A 14,127-nucleotide genomic window follows, 5' to 3' on the forward strand; every position below is an offset into this window, starting at 1 on the left:
TATGTTTACTGGTGTGAGTTTCAAGTTTCGGGACTTAACTGAGTTTGGGTCCGCATACTTGCGAACCCAAACTTGGTCTGGCCACTTAGGTATGCGTACCCGTATGCATACTTGAGTAGGTTATGTTCTAAAATCGGTTTGTTCATGAACTAATACACTTATATAATAAGGAATGCAATCTTTTGCAAACTGAGGCTATAATGTTCATGAGTTGATTCGAGTGAATCAAAATCGTTTTTCGTTCAACTGTGTCTTGTATACTTCTATGAGAATATAAACAATTGAAAAACTCTAGAACTAGTTTCATTGGAGTCATTTGAACTAGTTATGGTTAAGATGAACAAGGTTGATATGAAAGTGTATATATGACTAACTTCGGTTAACTATTTTTGAGCCAACAAAAGTGTACACGTTTAGGTACGGTTACTCATATGTAAATGAAGTCACTTTTCATTTGTGTGTAACAAGATAAGTTCGATCTAACGGTTGAAAGATATCACTAGTGGAAAAAATCCGTTTTAAGATAGTTTGAAAGTGTCGTGTTAGCGACTTATACGACACTATTAAATTGCTGCAGAAAGTGCCGTAGATTCAGTGTCTTTTTCTGGAACGACGCTTTCTAGTTGACTAAGAATTACGATACTTTTCGGTTGTCGCTAAGCAGGACATATGGATTACGTCGTAGATTTAATTTTATATTTTAAAAAAAATCAACTGAATTGCAACTCAGATCCAGCTGACTGCAGTATTTTCAGACTGGGATTAAATAAATCTGACTTAAACTCAAATTAACCTGAAATAAAACTTGGATTTATAAATTCAAAAGGCCATTTGAATAAAAGTAATTATATTGGTTATAAAATTCATAACTGAATTCAGTTTACACTAGTTCAAAATTACAAAAATAAATAAATAATAAAAGTCCTGGTTTCATCTAAGTCATATCTAAGTTCTAGTTCTCATAAAAATAACTGCAAGATCCTGACGGACGACAAACTGAACCAACAGTTTCAGAACGACACACCTACAACAAATAAAAGGTTCAACATCACAGAAGTATAAAACAAGTGCGAAATAATCACTGAAAAGTGAATATACTATATAGATGTATAACAATCAGACAAGTCTAACATACAAACACCATTTACTACTAGATGAGTTAAAGTATCAAGAATCAGGATGATATTTTAGAAAGATATGGATCACCAGTACTTATACCCTTCACATAGTTTCAACTTTCAATATTCGTTCATTTATAATACTTGCTATTAGTAAAAGATATACCTAATTAGCACCATTAACCATCTGCATATGAAAAATTATCTCTAGCAGCAACTCATCCCCTATAATCTCACACATGGAGGGTTATTGAGCTGCATACGGATAAGAGGACTGAAATATCCTGCCTTTGAACTGGTGTTGGCTCTTTGAACCAAAGTTCCTCGACCTCTTTCTGCGGCCAAACAACAATGTCTCTGTAGAACTTTGACACTGTCTAGCCATGTAAACTGCAAGGTAAATAATATGTAAAAGAGATTAATATGGGATTCTTGTAAAGCAATGGTTCAAACACAGAGAAGTATTTAAACAAGTGACATGTATTCAATGTTATATATAACACCCAGTTCACAAATGAGCTTGAGTAAAGTACTCTAAACAAGACACAAATGATTGCACTCAGTAGTTGCAATCTTAACAATCCAAGTACCCAGTTCTATTCAAAAAAAAAAACAGACACGTCTGGTCAATAAGTTACCAACATGAAAAAGAACTATCAAGTAAGAAAATATCGAAGGAGTCAAGAATATGTGAAAGAAGGGCATTCTGATTCTGTGGCCGTCCGTGAGACTGTTTATGGGTGAAAATCGTTTCTGCCGATTTTGGTAATTCCGGTAAGTGAGTGAGAAACAGATCTAAACCCTAAACAAATGTACTGCACGGGAGTACTTTAGATTCGAGATATCAATCTGTACAACTCCGACCTAAACCAAGAAATGGTCGTTCCGGATTTGCTTCGGTCACAAAGAGGAGGAGAAGGGCTGGTTTAGGAAGGGAAGCGAAGAGAGTGTTGAGACCAGAACAATTCAGGAAGAGTATTACTTGACTTGTATCAGAAGGTGAAAGCTTTTGAAAAAGCTAGCAAAGTTGCCTTTCTGAGTATTTTATTTCTCCTGACCAAAACTTGTTGTCTTGGTGGAAATTGGTAAGACCTATTTATACAAGTCTAAGTGAAACGTACTCTGGCCTCATAAGAAAAAGAAACGTATAAGTTAAATGGGAAAAGGTGGTAACGCCTGGTATTGATGGAATTTGATGGAATTGATGTTCCATAATGAAAGAGCGTTTCACCATTACTTCCTGCATTTACTAACCGTTTTATTCTTACATTGTCTTGAAACGGGCATTTGCGTGTGTCCCACGCTGTAAACCGCCAAACCAAAACCCTAAAGAGCATCCTCCAGTTTGTGACATGTATTGATATCTCGAGTGTTTTCGTGGAAAACGTGCAGCATGTCGCTGGTGTTTGATAAGTTGAGCTTGAGAGATGTGTCGGCTCAGTGGCGACCTTCGACGGTCGAGATTTTGCATCTTGAGAGGAATTATTGCCTTTGATGTAGGCGCGGGATGCCAAAGTGCAAGGGTTGCATGACATTGCCAATGTCTTGTGTGGAATGCCTTGGATGTAGGTTGCGCATCGGGTGCAAGTGGCAATGCCAAAATGCAAGTGTTGCATGGCATGTGCCAATGGCGTGCGTAGCGGCTTTGGCCCTAGGTTTGCACGGCTTGGCATGCTAGGTCGCAAGCGTCGCTTGGCATTTTTCAATGGCGCGTGTGGCGGCTTGGCCCTAGGTTTGCACGGCTAGGCATGCTAGGTCGCAAGCGTCGCTTGGAATGTGCCAAAGGCGCGTGTGGCGGCTTGGCCCTAGGTTTGCACGGCTTGGCATGCTAGGTCGCAAGCGTCGCTTGGCATGTGCCAATGGCGCGATTGGCGGCTTGACCCTAGGTTTGCACAGCTTGGCATGCTAGGTCGCAAGCGTCGCTTGGCATGTGCCAATGGAGCGTGTGGCGGCTTGGCCCTAGGTTTGCACGGCTTGGCATGCTAAGTCGCAAGCGTCGCTTGGCATGTGTCAATGGCGCGTGTGGAGGCTTGGACCTAGGTTTGCACGTCTTGGCATGCTAGGTCGCAAGCGTCGCTTGGCATGTGCTAACGACGCGTGTGGCGGCTTGGCCCTAGGTTTGTACGGCTTGGCATTCTAGGCCGCAAGCGTCGCTTGGAATGTGCCAAAGGCGCGTGTGGCGGCTTGGCCCTAGGTTTGCACGACTTGGCATGCTAGGTCGCAAGCGTCGCTTGGCATGTGCCAATGGTGCGTGTGGCGGCTTGGCCCTAGGTTTGCACGGCTTGGCATGCTAGGTCACAAGCGTTGCTTGGCATGTGCCAATGGAGCGTGTGGCGGCTTGGCCCTAGGTTTGCACGGCTTGGCATGCTAGGTCGCAAGCGTCGCTTGGCATGTGCCAATGGCGCGTGTGGCGGCTTGGCCCTAGGTTTGCACGGCTTGGCGTGCTAGGCCGTAAGCGTCGCTTGGCATGTGCCAACGGCGCAATGATTGTGCAGCTCGAATTTGGCACGGCTGCCGTGAAGCGCAATGATTGTGCGGCTTTCGTTTTGGCATAATTTCCATGATGCGCAGCGACCATGCGGCCTGGTCTTGGCATGGTTTCCATGATGCGCAACGATTGTGCAGCTTTGGTGTTGGCATAGTTGCCATGATGCGCAGCGATCGTGCGGCTTGGTTTTGGCATGGTTTCCATAATGCGCAGCGATTGTGCAACTTTGGTTTTGGCATAGTTGCCATGATGCGCATCGATTGTGCGGCTTAGGGTTTTGTGTGTCGAAACCCTAGTTTAGCATTTGAAAAAAGATACCCTGGTAATTTTTTACATAAGTGCATTAAATGTTCTAATAAAAGTGTTTAGCGTCACCGGTGACGTCATGCTATGAGTAAGGTTTTACGACTTTACCTCTTGTCTAAAAACCACCATCAACATTAAGTCCCCTGCTTAGCTTGGAACAGGGGTATTGTTGCAAGGTAAGCATAAGATGGTGACAGACGAGGATAGAACTGAGACAGTAAGTCGTGAAAAAGGGCTAAGGAGACTTTTCTGACCTTTTTTCGAGATGTAAGTAGAATTCGCAATCCTTGCATCTGGTAGCTTTGTATAAATCACAGTCGTTTATATGTCTTTGTGGTCAGGATTTGGAGCGCTAGGCGGAGATGTTAGCATAGACTGGGTGTGAAAGGGACTTGTCAGAATTAATGAGCCTGGAATGGGCGTGGGCCGTTTGGCAGAGCATGGCGTTGGAAAGCATGGTGTGGCGCAGATTGGGAAGCTGGCGCGGATTGAGTGCTTGGTGGGACTGGTTCTAGCAAGGAGGGTGCGTGCGTTTTTGGAAGCGGCCAAGATTGTTATTGCGGGCCCGACTGCCTTTCTCCACGCACGGCTTTGAAAAGGGAGTCATTCCTTTATTTGGAGTCTCAAATATCACGCCTATAAAAGGGGTCGTCTTCCTTTTATTTCACTCCTTTGTTTCTTCATACCTTCGCCCTAACAAAGTGGTAAGGCGAGCTAGCATTCCAGGTATGCCTTCCTCTCTCATTCTCAAATTAGTTCTTCCTTGTCTCCCTTTTTTTTTTGTTTCGGTGCAAAAACCTAGTTGTAGGCGTGCCTTTTCACGAACTTGTAGAAATATTATCATTCTGAGTTGGTACGAATTCATATGAATCTCAGCCGTAGGTATGTTTTGCATGAACTTGTAGTGGAATTTAGGCGCGGATGCTATAGTGATGTTCGTCGTCCCAATTATTGTGTGAAGTAGATGCGCATGAGCATTATTATCCCTTTCCCGTGAAAATTAACATTTAAGGTTTCCCCTTTTTCTGATATGGCCGTGTGTGGTTCCCTTTGGTGAGGCGTGCCCATTCGGCTGGGCGCAAACCCTTTACTGTGTGAAGTGGTGATGCATAGTCCGTCAGTCCCCATTTCTCTTGCATGCGAAAAAATGACTTTGGAATTGCGTTCGGTACGACTCTCTTGTGTCTGATGAAATAATTTCCATGTACTTTCCGTGATAATCTTTCTTCGTATTGCTCTTTTGCAGTTGTCTCGGAGGTGAAATCAGCGTAAGAGAGTTTTTTGTTAGGATGTCAACAATTTCTGCCGTGCCGAAGGATGTGGGAAACTCCAAGCCAAGCATAGATGATAAGTTCTTCAAAATATCTGCTACAATTAGAAGAAATCATCCCAAGTATGTGTCGATTCTCTTGACTGGTTCTGAAAGTGAAGGAGAGGCTCGGTCGGTTCGTCCAGGAAGTGTAATAAGGTTTTGTATTCAGAGAAAGGAGTATCGCGCTTCCCCTATTAATTTTAAGACTAGTGTAAGCCCGTTGTGTCTTCTTAAGAAGTGGATGTGATTTATGTTGAGACAGAGATGCGTGAGGGCCAGCTTAACCAAGGCGCAAATTGTTGATGTTGTTGCGGCTTCCGCGGTTCTTCAGATCAGGAAAGATATTCCGGGCTTGGTTTCTTTTATTTTCAGATGGTGTCCAGACACTCATACGGCCATATGCAGGTGGGGTGAAATGATTATTTCCTTGGAGAGTTTGGCCGCCTTGCTGAATCTTCCAGTATTAGGTAGTCTCGATATCAAGTTGTCTGCAGAATAAGAAGAAATGCACGCCATTATGGTTGCGAAATCCAAAGGATTCGTTCGGCAAGAGAACGAGACGGGAGGTTTCTATGGCTGGTGGGTATCCCAGTGGTTTCCGAATGAGTTGGAGCCGAATCAGAAGAATAGTCCTCTCCATGTTGCGATGTTTCTGGTTCTTTGGTTATCCAGAGATATCTTCGACGACGGCTCGGGCAAGAAAGAGATAAGACAAGAACTTATCAAATTTGCCGTAAAGCTGGCGAAAGGTGTCGTTCTCCCTGTTGGCTGCCTGTTTCTTGGTTCCCTGTACACGCATCTGGATCAGCTGGTTTCAGATATGCGCGCTTCGAATGGTTACATGAAAATGGATTCGTATGTTCATGCCGCTTTTCTTCAAGCGTGGCTGTGGGAGCATTTCGTAAAGTATGCTCCAAAACCATTGGCGGTACTCCCTGAGCCTTGGGGTGGCTCCAGAATACTGCGTTGGTCGAATAGGCGTCCAAGGGTTGGTTCGAACCTGGTTAGCTTCCTTGATAATTCGCATACGATCAATTTTCGTTCATGGGTTCCGTTCTGACAAAGCGGATATGAGCGTTGGAGAGATGACGTTTATGCGAAGTTGCGTTCCTGGTCACATGTCGTCTTTCTTTCGAGGATCTTGCACAGTGTTATCCTACAACATTGATAGGGAGGCTAGGCATATGGGTTTCGATCAAGGGGTCCCACATGTTTGCCAGCCGGTTGTTTCATAAGTTTCGTGGCTAACTGTTCTCGATGCTACGGTTCTGGAGCCGGGAAAAAGTCTCCCTTTCCTGCTTACAGAACGAAGTCCATCAACAACCTCTAAGTATAACATATTCTGGCAAGATGAATTTCTTGCTTTTCACGGGTTTGTAAATGACGTGGTAGAAAATCGCCACGGTAAGCCTTCTCCCGCGGTTTTGGCGGAGCATCCACTACTGAGAGATCCTTCTTCAGCCAAGCGAAAATCTGTTAGCTCGAGTGCAGATAGTCCTCAGGCGAAGGAGCGAAGGTCTAAGAATCGTGCAGGCGGTTTCCAGTCAGACTCCTCAGCTCTACCGTCCTTTAGTTCATCCAACATGCGGGTATGTATGATTTTTCTTCTTGACCTTGATTAGATCGCGTATGTCTTCATTTCTATTCTGAATATCTGTCCTTGCATCTCGTCCAGGGTCTCAACAGTACAAACGTTTTCACTAAGATCGCCACTAGCCGGAAAACGTCCCTCCCTCGGACAGAGGGTGGTGATGTTGAGTATGTCGATGGGGAAGCTGGGAAGGATGAAAGCTCAGGGTCCGGCGATGGTGAGAGTAATTTTTCCAATAGTAGTGTCGAATCCTCATCTGCTCGATATGAAGATGAATCGGTAAGCCACACGTTCCCCCCCCCACACTTTTTTTTTGGGAAGTGTCTAATCCGTGGCGTTGCAGGAGGAAGCTGATTCTCAGGATGACCCTGAGACAAAGACTGGTGGATATGCAGCTTTGTCTCTTATTGTAGCAGTCGCACCGGGCGATCTTGAGATGGATGTGTATCAAAATGAGAACGTCATTGCTGTTCAGACAATGAAAAGCACTCCAGTAGCCACAGGCGCAATTATTGTTGGGAGTCCTTTCTCAGTCGCTGATGTAGTCGCGGGCGCCCTTTTCGATCCCTCGTACCTGGCTCCTCATCGGGATCACGTGCTTATTGGAGGATTCAGCGTGCCATCCAGACACACAGAATTATATACTAAGATGTGGGAGAACCACGTCCATATTTCCACAACCAAGCAAATCACTAGTCGGTACGCGTTAGTTAAACGTGTGGAGGAAATTCTGTCTTCTATTGACGACATGCGCAACGTGACTGGTGATACTGTTTCTGGGGATGTAATCTCAAGCTCGAGGTTCCATCGTGATATGTGCATGAAATTCGAGTTCAATGCTCCTTGGTTTGTTAAGAGTTTCTCTGAGGTTGAAAAGTTGTTGGCCGAAGCGGTGGAGAGTCCTTCCGAGGATACGGTGAAGAAGCAAGAAGCGGAAATCGCAAAGCTGTCCAGGGAATTAAAGTTGAAGAGGGCGTCACTTCAAAATGAAAAGGAGATTCTTTCCAATAAGAGCAAGCCATTGTTGGAAAACTTCCCCTGACTTTTCTCTGTCTTTTCCAGACTTTCTCTTAGGTTCTTCTTTTCTTTTGTTTGAAAGGCACCCTAAGTGCTTGGTTTAGAGTCTGACTGGTTTTGATAGACAGTTCGTATTTTATGAGGATATTGGATTATTTTGAAATGAATGGTTTTAATAGTATTACTCTGATTATGACTTGTGAATAGGATATTGTATCTATGAAAGTGTGTATCGGTAATTGTCACAAGATAAGCACAGTATGACGGTTTTCGTCGAGAATCCTAAAATAATGAATTGTCTATTTCGCCCAATCTAGACTTACTCAGTTTTCTGGGTCTCCTGATGAAAAAGGTATCCTCCGTGTGTGAGATCAAGTTTTGTGGGTAAGTACCACGGCGATTGTGGAAAGTCCCCTGTCGTTTTGATGACTGGATCGTCTGCTTTCGGTTTCTGTGAAGTCCCCATTCTCTCTTGCGGTTTGCGACTGGTAACCAGGTTGTCTGGTAGTCGAGTTGTGGATCCCTGAACAGATCGCTTGCTTCTGCTGTCCTGATGCCTGGATCGAAATATGAGATCGAGGATTGAAAACTGACATTGTAATCGAAATATCAACCCTCCCACGGTGGTCGGCAATTTTTTATGGGTGAAAATCGTTTCTATCGATTTTGGTAATTCCGGTAAGTGAGTGAGAAACAGATCTAATCCCTAAACAAATGTACTGCACGGGAGTACTTTAGATTCGAGAGGTCAATCTGTAAAACTCCGGCCTAAACAAAGAAATGGTCGTTCCGGATTGCTTCGGTCACAAAGAGGAGGAGAAGGGCTGGTTTAGGGAGGGAATCGAAGAGAGTGTTAAGACCATAACAGTTCTGAAAGAGTATTAATTGACTTGTATCAGAAGGTGAAAGTTTTTGGGAAAGCTAGCAAAGTTTCCTTTTTGAGTATTGTATTTCTCCTGACCAAAACTTGTTGTCTTGGTGGAAATAGGTAAGACCTATTTATACAAGTCTAAGTGAAACGTACTCTGGCCTCGTAAGAAAAAGAAATGGATGAGTTAAATGGGAAGAGGTGATAACGCCTGGTATTGATGGAATTTGATGGAATTGATGCTTCATAATGAAAGAGCGTTTCACCATTACTTCCTGCATTTACTAACCGCTTTATTCTTAATACACTATCTTGAAACGGGCATTTGTGTATGCCGCACGCTTTAAACCGCCAAACCAAAACCTTAAAGCGTATCCCACAGTTTGTGACATGTATTGATGTCTTGAGTGTTTTCATGGAAAACGTGTAGCATGTCGCTGGTGTTTGATAAGTTGAGCTTGAGAGATATGCCGGCTCAGTGGCGACCTTCGACGGTCGAGATTTTGCATCTTGAGAGGAATTGTGGCCTTTGATGTAGGCGTGGCATGCCAAAGTGCAAGGACTGCATGGCATGTGCCAATGGCTTGTGTGGAATTCCTTGGCTGTAGGTTGTGCATCGGGTGCAGGTGGCAATGCCAAAATGCAAGTGTTGCATGGCATGTTCCAATGGCGCGCATAGCGGCTTTGGCCCGAGGTTTGCACGTCTTGGCATGCTAGGTTGCAAGGGTCGCTTGACATGTGCCAATGGCGCGTGTGGCAGCTTGGCACTAGGTTTGCACGGCTTGGCATGCTAGGTTGCAAGCGTCGCTTGGCATCTGCAAATGGCGCGTGTGGCGGCTTGGCCCTAGGTTTGCACAGCTTGGCATGCTAGGTCGCAAGCGTCGGTTGGAATGTGCCAATGGCGCGTGTGGCGGCTTGGCCCTAGGTTTTCACGTCTTGGCATGCTAGGTCGCAAGCGTCGCTTGGCATGTGCCAATGGCGCGTGTGGCGGCTTGGCCCTAGGTTTGCACGGCTTGGCATGCTAGGTCGCAAGCGTCGCTTGGCATGTACCAATGGCGCGTGTGGCGGCTTGGCCCTAGGTTTGCACGGCTTGGCATGCTAGGTCGCAAGCATCGCTTGGCATGTGTCGATGGCGCGTGTGGCGCAATGATTGTGCAGCTCGAATTTTGCACGGTTGCCGTGAAGCACAATGATTGTGCGGCTTTGGTTTTGGCATAGTTGCCATGATGCGCAGCGATCGTTCGGCTTGGTTTTAGCATGGTTGCCATGATGCGCAGCGATTGTGCGGCTTTGGTTTTGGCATAGTTGCCATGATGCGCAGCGATCGTGCAGCTTGGTTTTGGCATGGTTGCCATGATGCGGCAACGATTGTGCGGCTTTGGTTTTGGCATAGTGGCCATGATGCGCAACGATTGCGCGGCTTAGGGTTTTGTGTGTCGAAACCTAGTTTAGAATTTGAAAAAAGTTACCCTGGTAATTTTTTACATAAGTGCATTAAATGTTCTAATAAATGTGTTTAGCGTCACCGGTGACGTCATGCTATGCGTAAGGTTTTATAATTTTACCCCTTGTCTAACAACCACCATCAACAGAGACGTCGAGATATATTAGGGGAGTCAAGTTAGTGTCATTATGGTTGAAAAAACTGGGTTTATGTTGTCAATGATACATCCTGTGGATAAAAAAACATGAACAAGGGTATAGAAAAATAAATAACATGTAGTACCTTTTTGACTCTCTCCTCTCAACCATTATCTTCTCTTTTTTTTCCCCGAAGCCCTAACAGATACAATGATGCATATCAGAAAATAATATGAACCACGAAATAAGTCAAGGTGGAACGTATGTCATCAGAGAGAGCTCACGGAAGGCAAATTCCCACCGTCCTGATGAAAATTTCATCTTTACCTTTCTTTAGTAAAAGCAGCCGTACATAATCAACCATCTTGTCTAACTCAACCTTCCTCTCGCCAGGCTTCACTGCAACCAGAAATTTTCTCTCCTCTTCAAGTACCTTCTCATACTCCTCCATTGACATCTTCTACAAACAAGAAGGGGAAAACCTGCATGATTTAGAATCAATGTTTATTTTCTCAAACAAGCAACTCCTCTAACATCTCGTGAACTTCACTACTCGTAAGATAGAGTGGGATGAGTAAACAGAAAAATAAAAATACTTATAAGTAACATAATATATATATATATATATATACAGGAAAATGTGATCAACTAGGTACCTTGTGCTCCTCAAAATCTAATCTCCTTAAAATTCATAAAATCAAGATAAACTTCTCACCTAGAAGAGCCTGCAATACTATCTGAAATCCCATGAAATATGATATCATGGTCAAGTCATTCACGCAACCAGATATCTTTGCTACATATAAGACAATATTCCGTCTGCTTTCCATAAACTTCCTGATTACAGAAAAACACAAAAACAAACCAATTATTAGATTATGTACCTAAAGTATTTAATAAACCAGAAACAATGAAAGGAAAGAGTAAAAACCTTTCCAGTTATATATTACATGAATCTTTGGCACCATAGTTGTGTTCCCCATTCAGTTATCAATTTACATCAAATAAAATGTACAAAAATGCTTAGTCAAACAGCTCAAACCTGGACACACAAAGAAAACTTCTACTTATGCTTCAAACCTGAACTATAGAAAGCAAAGCTATCAAAATTATCCAAGTAGAAACACACATGTTGTCATATATCAAAGAAACTTCAGTTGAATCCAGGTGTCACCTAATTCACTATTCTTAATATCATTACAAGTAATGCAATAAGGAATAGAAATTAGACCTCTGTCTAAACCAGTACATTCACCAAGTGCATATCTGAGGTACACTTTCACCTTACATATTCCAAAACTTGGCAGTACAAATAACAAAAAAAAAACATTCTTATATCTCCCATCAAGAACAAACAAACAACTTTTATAAGAACAAACAACAAGGAAACACAAGAGAAAGAGCATGCTGCACTCTTCATTTGTTATCAACGGAGAGGGATTAATCTCTTTAATTTTATGACTAGATGGGAAATCATAAGCTCGTCAAACACTTGGAAGTCTAATTGATTCAGGGATAAAAGAATCCAAACCACTAGGAATATAATCTCCCCAATCTTAAAGACATCGTATCCAAACAACACCTAAAAATGCCTCATTTCCAAAAGCTTGTTACATCCCTTAACCGCACAAAAGATATTCAGAAAGGAAAAACTCAAACTTGTTAAATGAAATCATACACACTTCTATTTAGAGCTTTAGAACAAGCAAAGTAAAATCCATTTAGTAACCTATAACCATCAAACTCTTTTTTGCTTCAAAAAAAAAAAGAAAACTCTTTTGTGACACTATGTATTCATACCCCGAGACTGACATCCAACGAAATCTAAAGAGAACGTGGCCACATAGATCTAAAATCAAATAACTGGATCCAAATTAAAACCAACAATCAACCCAATTACAAAACCATAAAACGAATGACAAATCAAACAAAAAACAATATTGATGTCTTATCCTAGACATTGTACTAATAAAATTAGGATATCATAGTGTAGCCTAATCTACAAATGCTACCAACCAACAAATCAGCCATACCATATTAGTGAAATAGAGAATACAATAAAAAAATTTACCCCTTTATTTTTTTCAGGATTTTAATCTTCAGTTTCCTCACCACCAGGTCCACCATCACACCATTATCACCAGAACCCTGAATGGAGTTCAATTTTATCTACCTGAAAGAGATCGATCTATTAGCATAGATTTTGAAAAGAACTACAAGATCGATCTATTAGCTACCTGAATAATAGCACCTCAAAACCCCAGGCTAATTAGCTTCATTCACAGCCGATTCTAAGATCTGAATCACCCAAAACAAAAACACAAAAAATATTTCAGAGATCAATACATATGTTACACATATTATGTTATATATAAAAAAATACAGTGAATGAAAGATCCTCAGATTTTTATGGAATATGAGAAAAAATCACAAAAAAGTAAGAAATTAAGGGTTTGTTACTGATTTTACCAAAAACGATGGGAACTCCGGACATTAGCGTGACCCATATTCTTTATCTTCTTCACTACTAAAACCCTAGATTTTTTTAAGTTAAATAGAGGCGATTGAGAAGAATAGAAAAACATCCCAGGAAAAAAAGAAGAGAAAACCCAATTGAGAAGAATAGAAATACCAAAATCAAAATGGAAAATCAATTTACATGTGTTGAAATTAAGATCTTCAAAGAAGAGCCGAAAAAATGGGCTTGATAAGCTAGTGAGAGATAAAGAGGTAAAATAAAAGTAAGAGAAAGTCGAGCGGAGAGAAAAATGGCATCTCTCTCTGAAGATTTGGTATAGATAAGGCCATGTGAGATATATCTTTCATCTCTAGCCATCCACGTATATGGGAAGAGTAAATCCTGACCATACCATTAAATATATATATTATAGAAACTATACTCCTCAAATGACGTTGTATAAGTCAACGAAATTCCATCCACGACGACGACTTGACTTTAGTCAGCAACAAAATTATTTGTGTCGTTGTAAAAGTCAATTAAATACCAACTACAACGACAAATTGACTTTAGTCAACGACACATTCGACATGTGGTGGTTTTGAGACATTAGGTATTTGTGTTGTTACATTAGTCTTAAATAGCCTCTTTTCCACTAGTGTATTAGCTTGAGTCTAATTATGTTTCATCTAACTGTGAATATTGAATGCTTTGTTACCAAGGTAACATTGATTGTAAACCCTTATTTGAAGACTATATAAGGAGAACTCTAGCAACTGGGAAACCTAATCCCCACACCTCATGTGTGATATTAGTTGCAACTAGAGTCGATTCTTCTTTAACCTTAGATTTTTTCAAAATCATGTAGGTTAAGGACTTAAAGATTTCATTGGGACGGTGAAGACAAACCCAACTATTTCTCTGTAGTTGCGTGTTATGATCTTGTTATTTTCTAACGTATTGAGTACTATCTTCTCTAAGATTTGCTCGAGATTTAATCTTCTATAAGCAAGATAAAAAGTATTCACAAACAATTGTCTCATTGTTTGTGATTCCACAATATCTTGTTTCGCTACCATACAATTAAGATTATTATGAGGTGATTGATATTACTAGGATGTTCTTCGGAATATAAGTCTGGTTTATCAATTAGTTCCTGTGCACTTTGATCTATCAAAAGATGGAACAAAACTCATAGGTATTTATGTGGGAGACAAATTTATCTATCCAATAGACTTTTCTGTGTGAGACAGATTGGTTTATCAAATCGTCGACTTTGGGTCGTAACAACTCTTAGTTGTAGGTGAGAGGAATCAAGCGCGCAGAATCCGGCGTGGTTCTAGAGGCGTAAGGAACGCGACTGTACCTTGATCTGTGTGAGACTGGTT

General features: G+C 42.0%; 1 long non-coding RNA gene across 6 annotated transcripts; it reads right to left on the reverse strand.

Annotated features, from left to right (window-relative positions):
• Positions 1-885: 885 nt before the first annotated feature.
• On the reverse strand, positions 886-13,043 carry LOC113340782. 6 transcript variants are annotated; one of them, XR_003355640.1, is made up of 9 exons: positions 12,751-13,043; positions 12,519-12,579; positions 12,353-12,454; positions 11,213-11,323; positions 10,997-11,118; positions 10,609-10,763; positions 10,427-10,479; positions 1,285-1,508; positions 886-1,024 (listed from the first exon to the last, which is right to left on the reverse strand). It is a non-coding gene; the product is annotated as an uncharacterized LOC113340782 (long non-coding RNA). The 6 variants fall into 6 exon arrangements; XR_003355644.1 differs by lacking the exons at positions 886-1,024; positions 1,285-1,508 and having other exon boundaries at positions 10,306-10,479; positions 12,533-12,579; XR_003355643.1 differs by lacking the exons at positions 886-1,024; positions 1,285-1,508 and having other exon boundaries at positions 10,306-10,479; positions 11,232-11,323.
• Positions 13,044-14,127: the final 1,084 nt, after the last annotated feature.

Source organism: Papaver somniferum, unplaced genomic scaffold, assembly GCF_003573695.1.
Source record: "Papaver somniferum cultivar HN1 unplaced genomic scaffold, ASM357369v1 unplaced-scaffold_23, whole genome shotgun sequence".
NCBI lineage: Eukaryota > Viridiplantae > Streptophyta > Magnoliopsida > Ranunculales > Papaveraceae > Papaver > Papaver somniferum.